Raw genomic sequence first — 13145 nt, forward strand, 5'->3', positions numbered from 1 at the left:
GAGGTCTAAAAGAAAGGAACACTGGATCTTGAAAGGGAGCGAAAACTTGAATAGATTGTAAAAAAATAGGTCTGAAATACTTGTGAGTGAAATACTTAATTTTTACCGATTTTAAGGCGATGCACCACGTCGTTTAACGTTAACAAAAACACTAATTATACAGATGAAGATAAGATGTACGTTTCCACTTAACACCAGCCGCCTGTTTTCATCAATGCATGAAAAAACATCGTAAAAGGTGATTTTTTTAGATTATTTAAATATGCTAAGTTCATGCAAAATATTTAAATATTTTACGTTTTCTAAAGAACTTCATTTGTCACATTATACAACAAAACTTTATCCGAAAAGAGGTTCGTAAATATGATATTTTAATCTTTAAAGCAATTTTTATATGCCCGATACTTTCTTTTTTTCTGGGCTTATTAAAAAGACTTATCACTCGCAGTATTTAATTAAGGCTGGCCGCATACATACGTTTTTCGTATTCAATTTCCGAATTCGTTTTCCGTATTCGGACATCCGAATGCACGGAATCAGTAGAAAATACATTAACTGCCGCACACGTTCGTTTTAGTTCCAAACGGAACAAATTCCTTACGCACGTTCCGAATGCGAGCCGGCGCGTTCGGAGAAACCGAATGGAAAAAACCTAATGACGTCATGTGGAACGCAGCTATTGCATACAGTGCCGACGCAAACGTACGGAAATTTCCGTTCGTAATTCAGTGTTGCCAACGGATCTTGACCTAATATCGCCGTTTCTCATACATAAGGTAGCGTAAAGTAGCCGAATTTGCTGTTAGGTGGGACATGTTTAAAATTGATGTTTTACGTGAAAATAAAAATTTCGTGGGGGGGGGGGGTGGCTAGAGAATTCCAAAAAAATAAAATTTGGTCCCCAGAAAAATAAATTTCATGGGGGGGGGGGGGGTGGCTAGAGAATTTCGGGACATGTTTGAAATTGATGTTTTTGAAGAAGTAGCTTAATTGGCGACCAGTCGCCTTTTAGATCGGCGCCGATTCTCGCTCTGAGTAGCCTAAATGGCGATATATCGCCCTTGTTGGCAACACTGATACTGACGTTTATAGATTCCGAATGAAGAAAAACGAACGTTTGCGCTAGTCTCACGGAATTCCGAATACGGAAAACGAATTCGGAAATAGAATACGGAAAACGTATGTATGCGGCCAGCCTAAAGCATCTAAAATATTTCTAAGCGATCCAAATTGTAAACCAACAAACCCGTGATTTTGTATTACCTTCAATTATTCAGATCATCCTTTTGTTGCGACTGTGTAACGACTATTCACTAACAAAAACAGTTAATAAACAGTGTTGTCATGTTCTATTCCTAAATATTTCTGAGGCGGCAGTCGGCCAGTTTCCGCTGACTTCTGCGCATTCCGTTCACCGATAAGAGATCTGATACTCGTACTAAAAATATGTTCCTTTTCTTTTTGCTGAAATATGACCTTAATATTATTTTTTAATGATTAATTAATTTATAAGACAAGGTTTTATGCAAAGCATAAAGGATAACAAATAATTATGAGCAATAAGCCGACATAGCTCAGTGGTTCAGAGCACCTGACCGGACATCAGAAGGTACTGATTCAATTCCCGTTGGCGGCATTTTTACTTTTACTCCGGAGATATTTTCTAATTGATATTTCAAGCAACTAATTATTGCTTATAATTATTTGATGACCTTAATACACTAAACCGTTTTTTACATTAAAAAAAACTTTTTACCCTTATAAATATATTTGATGACATTCTACCTATTATTATGAAATTTCTCCTATATTTATTTTCAAAACACTTTTTTTAATGCTTTGTTCTTACTATCGTAAATTGAAAAATGTGTTTGTATGAATAGTAAATGTATTCATATATTATTTATTATTTGTCACCTACCGGATATTAGTTTTTCAACTTAAATATGTACCTAAACAATATCAATTCTATAAATAATAATATTTGGATGATTTGTATAGCGCCGTTTTTGTGTAAAATCACCTCAAGGGCGCTATACAAATCTATAGTATATATATCTACAATATTTTTTCTTAACTATAGACAGTCAAATTATTATCAACTTATTGAATCCACCGGTTCTTTGATTAATAATACAAACACAATAACGTAATGCTGCATAAGAATGTACATATTTTATTTTTATTATCATTTATTTATATTTTGTACAGGCAGATGTACAGTAGGTACCATACTTACCTGGGAGATCACTTGAGATTAACACTGTTTATTGTTTATTAGAGAAACTTAGAAACAGTTCGCATGCAGAGGACATAATTGGTACACATGTAATTGGAAATGCAATTATTAATTCCGGTATGTAGTTTAATAATATGTATTTATCTTTAGTAATGAGTATGTTTAGGAGAGGAAAATCATATTTTATGTTCGACGTACAGTATTGTGCCCATTATAATGCAAGTTTGTCAATGAAAAAAGTAAATAATTCGCTTTGAAAGACCTTTTTACAGTAAAATTTATTGCATTTTGTCTTTATAAAAAAACAACAAAATTAAAAAAAAATTTTTAAACATTGTTGAAAGAAAACAAAATATCTAAAATGTTGTCGATTATCTGACGTACACTAAATGTTAAATCCTCCCCAAACCCTGTTTATTTATAAGTTTTCTTCTTAACCCGTCTTTGAAATTTTAATCTTTTTTCTGCAATAAAGAATACTATCGCCGGCCGCATTTAAACAGTTAAGCTATTCGGTATTAGGGAAAGAGTTCGAAAGAGACGAGTGAATTTTATAGTAGGAGAGGGGGTTGAAGAGGACGGGGAGATGGATAAGGGGAAGGGTTGGGATAAGAAGAAGGGGGAGAGAGGTATCCATGGACTTGTCTTTTCTTTGAAGACTCCCAGACACTTAGTTTAAAAGTTTTCTTATCTTAGGAACTCTAAAAAAATAAATGGGTTTCTTTTTTCTCTTGTTTTTTTTTAAATTGATACCTTCGTGTAGGGTACAAAGATACCATTGATGAAAAATTATAAAGAATATGTTTATAAGGATCCAAATATTTAAAATCATAAAGAATATGTTTACTAAGATACCAAATATTTTAATTTATAAAGAATATGTTTATTAAGTTACAAAATATTTTAAGTTTTAAAGAATATATTTTTTATTAAGTTACAAAATATTTTAAGTTTTAAAGAATATATTTTTGTTTATTAAAACACAAATAAATTTGTTTACAAGACTTTATTTCGATACAAAATCTCAACATGTTTCATGAACCAAGTTCACTTCATCAGGTATACTTGTGCTCATAAAGTAATGTAAACAAAGTTATTTGTGTTTTAATTAAAAATAAATAATGCCATCACAAAGTGAAAAGCAGTTAGAAGAAGTTTTCTTCGAAAAAAAAAAATTAAAGAATATTTTTATTAAGATACAAAATGTTTAAAACTATAAAGACTATGTTTATTAAGACATAAACTATTTTAAATTATAAAGAATATGTTTATTAACATATCAAATATTTTAAATTACAAATAATATGTTTATTAAAATGCCAAATATTTTAAACTACATAGAATATGTTTATTAAGATACCAAATATTTTAAATTACAAAGATAATGTTTATTAAGATACCAAATATTTTACAAATACTTTTATTCGTACGGATTGCTTTTGTTCGTACATTAGTAAGCAATATACCTTCATATTACTTACATGTGTAATTCCAAATCGTTCACTGGCCAAAGCATTGTATTTTCGCGTCTGGGTATTGTCACAGCTGTGATTTTGATTGTTACATCTGATTGAATTTAACTCGGTTAAAATTAGATGTGAGTTATGTAGGTCTAAATAAGAAAAAATTAAATGACTTAAGGTTATCGTTGTCACGTGGACTAAATAATCTAAACGTTTGAGTTAAAATCAATTCAGGTAACTTGTTTACCCATACTAATAAAGCGCTGAATAAAGTACCTACGTTTAAAATATGTTTTGTGTGAACTATATAATATTATTGTAACATTTATGATTATCTTTGATAACACAGCCAAATTTTGAGATGGAAAAATATGTTTAAATTTGAATATCCTTATGAAACTTTTGTATTTTAATAAAATATTTTCTTTCAAAATAATTTCAGAATTTATTTATACTACATCTTGCGAAATTCTTCAGCTTACGGTAGGGCAATAACTTCTCGGTAAAATATGTTAGGATGGACATTGTTTTACAGGATTCGTAAGATGGCTATATAAAATTACAAATTATGTGCGTTTAACCGTAGTATTGATTTATTTTTACTAACCTACTAGATTATGAACAAACATAAAATAAGTCAAATTCTCTTACTTCGCCTACTTCTAAATACGTCCAAATTACTAAAATAGCACTTCGTTTCAACTTAATTAGTATAAAATAAAACTATTATTAAATATTAAAACATGCACATAATAGGTTATTAGATTCTTAATTTTGGTTGTTTATAATTTGTGCGTATTTAGATTGAAGCTGATTTTTAAGGCATACGTCACTTCATTCTAATTAGATAACATGGCATCAAAACACGAGAAATTTGAAACTTTGACTGAAAAAAATTAGAACTTTATTGCAACTTTTGCCAAGCAGAGTGTGGAAATTTTACCGAAAGATGTTTCGTTCCAGTAATTCAAGCAATGGGATACTTTATTTCCGTAGCAGATTTCTGAAGAAAATGTAAAGAAGTGAACGAAAAGTTTATTGGTGTCAAGTGCCTTCATTTTGTTGTAGATATTTGTCTTAAATCATTTTCTTTGGCTTGGAAAAGTAAACTCAGCATCTGAAATTATTTTGGTAAAGTTTTACCCACCAGACTTATTTCAGATAATTAATATAACACTTCATTTCAACTGAATTACAATAAGAAACGGTAAAGTAGTCGAATTCCGCTTCGTGCAAAGGCTCTTTAAGAAAAACACTTGATTTCAACTGAAATATCTAATGGAGGCGCCTATTTAAGTCGGGGGACATGTAAACCTGAACAAAACAGGTTTATAGGTTGTTAGTTTATGTTATTTTAATAATTTCTTAACCTTCAAACTTAACTTTACAAAAAAATTGAACTTTAATGCATTTTTTATCATCTCCCCCGACATAAATGTTTTTTTTGTAGTAAATATGTAGAAACTAAGTGATATTTATATATTTTTTGCAAATTCGACAAGTTTATCTATTAAATAACTATTTACATCGGCGGAGACGCAAAACAATAAGTTTGAATAGCAAAATTTAACCTCTAAATTTGGTTTGCATATGTTTTATGCTTTCAGCATGATAGTTCCTCCAAATGCATTATCAAAATGTTGTTAAATCACTTATACATAAACGATCTATTTAGATGAAATTTGATTTCAATTCGTTTCATTCGCAAGCCATATTTCTGCCTATCCTGTGACCTGACCACAGATTGACAAACAAGTTTTACGCAACAATTATTTATTTCATTTTAAAAAAGCGGTTAAATTAATAATCAATCAAACAACTCAAGCAAATAATAGAGAACATTTATAATTGCTTTTAAAATAATTCTTACCCTCTAAAAAGTCCAAAATTTTTTCAGCACCAAAGAAAACAAACTCGGGATAATGGTTCTCGGGGGAGATTCTTTCCCCAAAAAAAACTCACCGGCGCCGGTTAAACAAACATCTAAAAACTTTGCAACAACGAAACAAAACAGAATTAAACCGAGATTAAGTAAATAACAATTGAAATCGTCGATTAAACAAACAAAATAGCGAAACCGTAATGGAATTTAACCTCCTTGAACGGGATGAACCGAAGTTTTTCAGGGAGCGGGAAATGTTTCGTTTCGTAAACAGTTTCGTGAGCGGGACGCAAGGGTGTGTCGGTAAAGCAGCGAGCGTGCTCCTCCGAACGCTTTCAGAGAAAGACTGGCGGTACCGAGGGCTGCCGGTTTTCCCTGCCCTAGCCCGAACAATTTCCCACTACATTTTACCTATACACAATTATTGAGGTTCCGAGCACTACGCCGGCCGGATTTTTATCTGGACGCGAGCAAAGGGCATGAGAAAGAAATCGGCCGCAAACGAACAATAATATTTATTTAAAAAACTGAAAATGAAATTTAACTACTATCTTTATTAAAATCTGCCAAATTGCGAGGCGTATGGAGTGCATGGTTGTAATATTTGCGTAGTTAAGTACTTTATTATTGTTGAAATTCTAATGCTTCTTTTTTTAAATAACAGAGGGCGCCACTTCCGTTACCAACGATCCTAAACAAGACAGTCATTAGGATAATAACACAATAATTAAAATATTTATATTATTTTGTCTTTTTTCTAAATATGTATTACTTGTAAAGAAGTAAAACAAATAAACCTTTTTACAATTTGGGTTTGGCTAGTAAGACTCGTTGTCAATGATAGTTTGTTTTATCAGCACTCACACACACGCGCATTTCTCTCAAATTGAATGACATTATAAAAGTTTACTACAGTTAATATACGAAATATATCGGTTAATTAGGATTTGGCTTGAGTAATAGCGCTGTTTACTTAGTCCCTGGGGAGGAAAGTTCAATTCTCAGGCCAACCAATTTATTTATTTTTTAAGTCTTAAAAGTTTACAGCAGTTAAGAGCCAGTCTTTGGTTAGGAAGGTTCAACTCTCGATCAAACCATTTTTTTTTAAATTTAAATACATGGAATAAAAAATAGATGAATTGTATTAAAAAAAATACGGTTTTTTTATTTTTTTATTTCTCCATATCTAGTGAAACATAGAGCAATATTACGACATATATCTTATCTTAAACAGACAGACATTTGGATTCTTTAAAGCATCGTGATTGATAATTCAAAATAATAGTGTTTTGTGCAAACTAGCGATGTAACAATGTATTTGTCAGGTGAATTTTTTTTATTCTATAACTCCCAGTCAAATGTATCTTTATGAAAATGTCTACATAATTATCAAAGGTTTGTAACCAATAACGTCAATACTTTTAAAGAACTGTGCTCAGGTATGAAATAAATTACCCCATTTTTTTGAAAACAATTGGGTACCTACCTATTCCAAACTTAATATTACTCGGAACAATGTTAACATTGAACTGTGTGGAACAGCTATCCGAGTGATGTGAGCCTAGGGAATTTTACCTAGATCTAAGGTAAACGTGTATTCTGGTGAATATTTTCATAACTTTTTTTTTAAATTTATTTCAATAAAAATGAAGACACTATTAATATTTAAAAAAAGAGTTGTTTAAAGCTTAACCATATAGGAGAAACATTGTTTTTTTTGTTGCTGTAAAATCTTATGTTGCCCAATTTGTGCACCTACCCTTTTTTCAATCTTAACCTAGGATCTTACCTTGAACTTTAGTCAGCTTAGACCCTTAGGGCATTATGGAAGTGATGGGAAGTCAACTCTTTTATTTTATGAAAAGGGTAATATGATTTATTAATCCCTGGAATTCAAAAGAAATACAATAAAGTTTTAACGATAAAACTTAAGCCGTTAACGTTTTATTGTATTAAAGTAGTAGGTTAGACGTCGATGTCCCAGTTATCTAAAAAAAATCTACATTAGTAATTTTTAAAGTTTTTATTTTATTTTTGGGGTATAACACCGTGTTGTGCTACCTTCCTCTTTAGCCAATATGTCAACGTTACAATGACTATCATCAGATTTACTTATTCGTTAATCTAAATTTAAAACTTTTTTTAATTTAAAAGTTATGATTTTGACCCCGATTCGAATATGATGTGTTTAGAAATCTTACAATCAAGTCACATTTAGCTTGGTGAATAGGGCAAGTTTGATTCTGCTTTAAGCCTCTGACAGACATGCTGCAATAGGCCAAACCATGATGCGTATAGCGTAATCTGTCAGCCCCATTAAAAACTTCAGCAAGGAGAAACCCATTAAATAAAATGCATAAACTTTACAGTCTTTCTTATTAGATTCTAACGCTTTTTTAACCATACCACACAATACCTTGATATAAATTCGGAATCTTAACGACCGGTTTATTGGATGGAACTTCAGTCGAATTTGCCCTAGCAAATACTATATATTTTTATTTTTTATTTTTATTAATTCTGATAATTTCATATTTATGTGTAAAAACCCGTAAAAGGGGCATTAATAAATAAATAAAGGTATTAATAGAATCTCATGTTTTTTTAAAAGAATACTTCGGAAAATTACTAATTTATCGTCAAGAAAAATAAAATCCGCTAATTTTATTGTTGAAATCGTTTTATAAAATTAACTGTTTTAAAATGTTATGGTGGTAAGGTACCGTTTAAATTAATATTAAATATAAATGATTTACAACCGTGGGTGTAAATAAATGTATAAATGAATTACACAGTCTTGCGTATTCAAACTTTTCACTATTTAGACTAGTCATATTTACACGGCAGATACAGATATCTGTAGGAGTGTTTTTCTTGGACGTATCTTGATATATACATAATACTTTTCTTTGGCGAATGTCGATAAATACACAATATTTTTTATCAAATATATTTTTGGGGTATTCCGCTATTACTACACGTGACTACAGCTTCCAGACAATATCTAAAGAGGCATTTAAAGAAATCGCAAAAATAAGTACCTGTATACTATGGAATGCCACTGTATCTACCGAAGCATTTAAAGAAATTACCAAAAAAAGTACTTGCATACTATGGAATGTCACAATATCTACCGAGGCATTTAAAGAAATCACCAAAGTAAGTACCTGCATACTATGGAATGCCACAATATCTACCGAGGCATTTAAAGAAATTACCAAAGAAAGTACTTGCATACTATGGAATGTCACAATATCTACCGAGGCATTTAAAGAAATCACCAAAGGAAGTGCCTGTACACTATGGAATGTAACAATATCTACCGAGGGATTTAAAGAAATCACCAAAGGATTTTACACCTTTATTCATAAAAATTTAAATGATTACAGTTTTTTGTTTTCTACAGCCACCATACTAGGCATATGCCCATATTATGGTAGCCAACCTTCGTTACCATGGGAAGATGTCACGTCTTGTTAAATACATTATCGCCTACAAAGTTGGAATAGCTAAACTTCTCGACGTTCGTGTATTTTTAGACGTGACTGTAAATTCAAACCTACGCTCTGTTCACCGAAAATATATTTTTTTAATAATATTATTAACGACCCTCAAACAAAAAATGTAAAACAGAAAAGACAGAAAACGAATCAGTCCTATCTAGGAATTTAATCTCATCCTTGCTGGGGAAGCACTCTGACCACTGAGCTAATTCGACCATAGCAACTTACTAAAAATATCTTCATTATCTTAACGCATATTTTAATGGTTGCTATCTTTATGTATGGTTGCAAGATTCTACCATTCTTAGATGCGACTGAATATTTTTCCTTATTTACTGTTTCATATTTTTTGTTTGAATTTAATATTGTCTTGATTGCCTCAATGACTAAATATTACAATTTGTGGTTTTACTTATTAAGTTAATCCAAAAATTCACATTTCGAATCACATGAATTGATATTTCCGTACATCCCTACGCATGCCTAATTGCATAGTCCAATTTAAACACATCAAAAATATTAACTTTTTCACTTATATTATTGGTAATAAATGTGTTACGAGATCATATAACTTCACGAAGAAAAAAGCGAGCGCTAAAGGGGAATTAATAATTAATCGTGAAATTAATCTTTTTGAAAGTATCAGATATTATGTTGTTAGTTCCTTTTACGAAATCTGTTCGTCAAAACTTTTCTTTACGATGAACAGAGTAAAACATTTGATTTTAAATATGTAGGTACTAACTATCTTAGGTTTCCGGTTTTGCCACTTTGACGTTTTAAAATAAATTTTGATTAACAAATGTATTTTGCTGTGGAGTATTCCAGAAGAGACGAGAAGATACATATATGTATATGCAAGAAAAGCCAAGGCGAGCCAAGAAGAGGCAAAAGGAACCAAGATAAACTAGAAGAAACGAGAAGAGGTAAGAAGAGACCAGAAAAGACAAGAAGAAGCAAGAAGAGATAAGAAGAGATAAGAAGAGACAAGAAGAGAAAGAAGAGACAAAAAGAGACAAGAAGAGGCAGGAAGAAACAAAAAGATACAAATACAGACAGAAAATACATGAAGAGACAAGAAGAGATAAGAAGATACAAGAATAGAAAAGAATACTCAAGAAGAGACAAGTTGTACCAGGAAGAGCCAAAAAGAGGCAAGGCAATTTAAGAAGAGGCAAGAAGATGGAAGCCATCAAGAAGAAACGATAACGCTCAATCAATATCTTTATGCCTACCCATCCTAAATTCCAATATCGGCTTATTAGGCTGCCTGCATACCGGTCGATTAAACTTCAACCTCTTGCCAATCTACAGAGCACGTGTTCCAAATCCAAACAAATCAGTACCCACTGGTGTACCGATCGCACCACGACAGGAGGGCTCCTGGCTGGGGTGGTATAATTGTATCGTATCATATTTTGCTGTGGAAATTTCAAAGAGTTCTTGGAGGGATAAAAAACTATCATGGTACTTATTCTCGTAGATTACCTATATGAAACGCGTCAGGATCATAATGTAAGAAATTTTATAAGGCCTAAGCTCATATGGAAAACTTTACGGGTGGCTAAATGAGGAACTAACGAATGATCAAAATATTTATAAATTTTAACACAAAATTTACACTCGCGACGCCACAGACCTCAAAGTTATCCATGTCAAACAGTAAAACTGTACGAGTACTATAAACAACTTCGATATCAATAAGTAAAATGGCGCCTTCGTATCTTTTTAATCCCATCAAAGTTATTGGTTTAAAAGAAAGTAGTAACTTTAATGTAACAAAAACAAATAACTCAGTTAAGGCCGCCTTAAGTGCCTGTGTTTAAAGGAGGTGGGAGGACTCACAAACCGGGAATTATATAATTCAATTGATTATATATTCCGGAAGGTTCTCGCGGTAAATTCATTTGATAAAAAGAATGCTGAATATTCTTTAACGAAGGACCTTTTCGCTTTTCTTGGCTAATTTGGAGCGTTCTTTTGCCGTGGGTTTAGTTACCCGCAGGTAAGCAATGATAATTATTCATTATTAATGACCTGAATTCTTAATGAGATTTCAATTATCGTTGTTCATTTTAAAATAAAATAACCAATCTTACGTGTTTTTGTATTTATAACTTCTGGCGAAACTCTGGTCCGCCATCAATAGGATAAGGTCCTTCCACAGTTGCTGTGCTCATATGATGCAAAGGTGGGGCCTTAAAAAGTCAGACCACTGAACATTTGATAAAATAATGCCCGCTGCATTAATTCCCCGGCGGGATTGATAATATACACAGGCGACGACTGAGGCCCTATACTGGCTCATTAACCTAGATGTTCCCCTCTGTCACCCCTATATTCCATGCCCCCATCATATGAAAGAAGAAGAACTAGAAAAATGTTGGAAATGACTGTCACTGATGATAGCCAACTTCTGATAGCAGAGAGCACCAGAAGAAAAATGAAAAGAATGTATTACATTCAGAGGGTAACAAAACAAATAAAACAGAACAGAAACAAAAAAAAAACCAAAATAATAATAAATAAATAAACTTTATCGTTAAGTATCCCAAAATGAAATGAAAAATTTTGATAATTTTCGAATGAATATATCTTTTTTACATGCTACATGTTACAAATAAAATAATAATAGCCTGTCCTCAACATAAAATAAGTAATAAACTATGTATTAATATTCATTATTGATACAGTTAGAACTAAAACCGGGTTTCGTTAAGTAAGGCTAGGTTAGGTTAGGTTGGGTTTGGTGTTTTATCTTCTTAACCAATGCTTTTTTTCAATGTCGCGGAACTCTTTGGAAGAAAAAATATTGAACGAGTATCATTGAAAATTGTTGAATTTATTTTTAAAATAATTACCCAGCGTTCCACTTGCGATGACCGTACATTGGTCAGTGTATTTGGTCCCACCCCTCAGCCTAACACCCCCGCCCCTAAACTCCCCCCGCCACCCAACAACCCCTATCGTGTACTCGCACAGACACTGGCGCTGTGACATACATCCCCGATGCACACACGCATGGCGCAACAGACGGATGAGAATTATTTTTGTTCGGATACCCGTATCTGGGTTCGATTGGTGCACATAAATATATGGTACATTGTGCATATATCCTGGATGCATGGCGTAACACTGGGAAATACATTTGTTCGAAGGGTTTAGCTGTTGTTTTTATGTGAATACCGAACATAAGTCCGCTGTCAGCGATTTGATGTTGTGAGGATAAATTAATGTTCAAGATGAAGACTCTTCAGACCTGATTTATTAACGGACATAGTCCAAATTACAAAATAATAACACGAATACAGTAAAATGAAAAATACAGGAGTAGACAAAGGTACATGAAAGCAAAGACATAAGGCAGATATAATATAAGAAAATAAAGTGACAAGTCGAATCAAGTCAAGACTACGCCGTAGGTCAGAACCACGGGACACTTATAATATTCCGTCACTTGTTTAGCGACCGGCAAAAATCATTCAGACTTATGCCAAAAAAGTTAAGGTTTTGACTTGAGTTGACAAGTCTACACATTCTGGACAATGGTGAATAATATCCATAATTTGTCGAATGATGGTTGAGGAAGAGCAGTTCATTATTTCTGAGTCTGTGCTAGGGGATATTGAAAGGAATGAGTTGCAGTAGAGTAGGTGAATCAATAATACCATTTATAATTTTGAAGGCAAATGAGTTCATTTCTTTCCCGACGGACTTCCAAAGGAGAGAGGTTTAGAGTTAGTTCAATTTCATCATATGAGTATTTGCCTTTTTCTAATCCTAGCCTCCTAGCAATCCCTCTTAAGAACCGATGTTGAACAGATTCAATGCGTCGAATGTGGACAGCATAAAAAAGAGACCAGATAACACAAGCATATTCAAGATGGGGGCGAACCAAGGAGCAGTAAAGAGTTCTTAGGGTATTTACGTTTTTGAAGTCCGAAGTGATTCTAGTGATGAAACCAAGTTGTTTGAGGGATTTATGAACCATTGCAGTTATGTGATCCCGAAAAGAAAGCTATCAAGAGAGACACCAAGGTCTTTAATAGATGTAAAAG

This window comes from Hesperophylax consimilis, chromosome 16 (genome assembly GCF_061612785.1).
Source record: "Hesperophylax consimilis isolate HC1 chromosome 16, BYU_Hcon_1.0, whole genome shotgun sequence".
Lineage (NCBI taxonomy): Eukaryota > Metazoa > Arthropoda > Insecta > Trichoptera > Limnephilidae > Hesperophylax > Hesperophylax consimilis.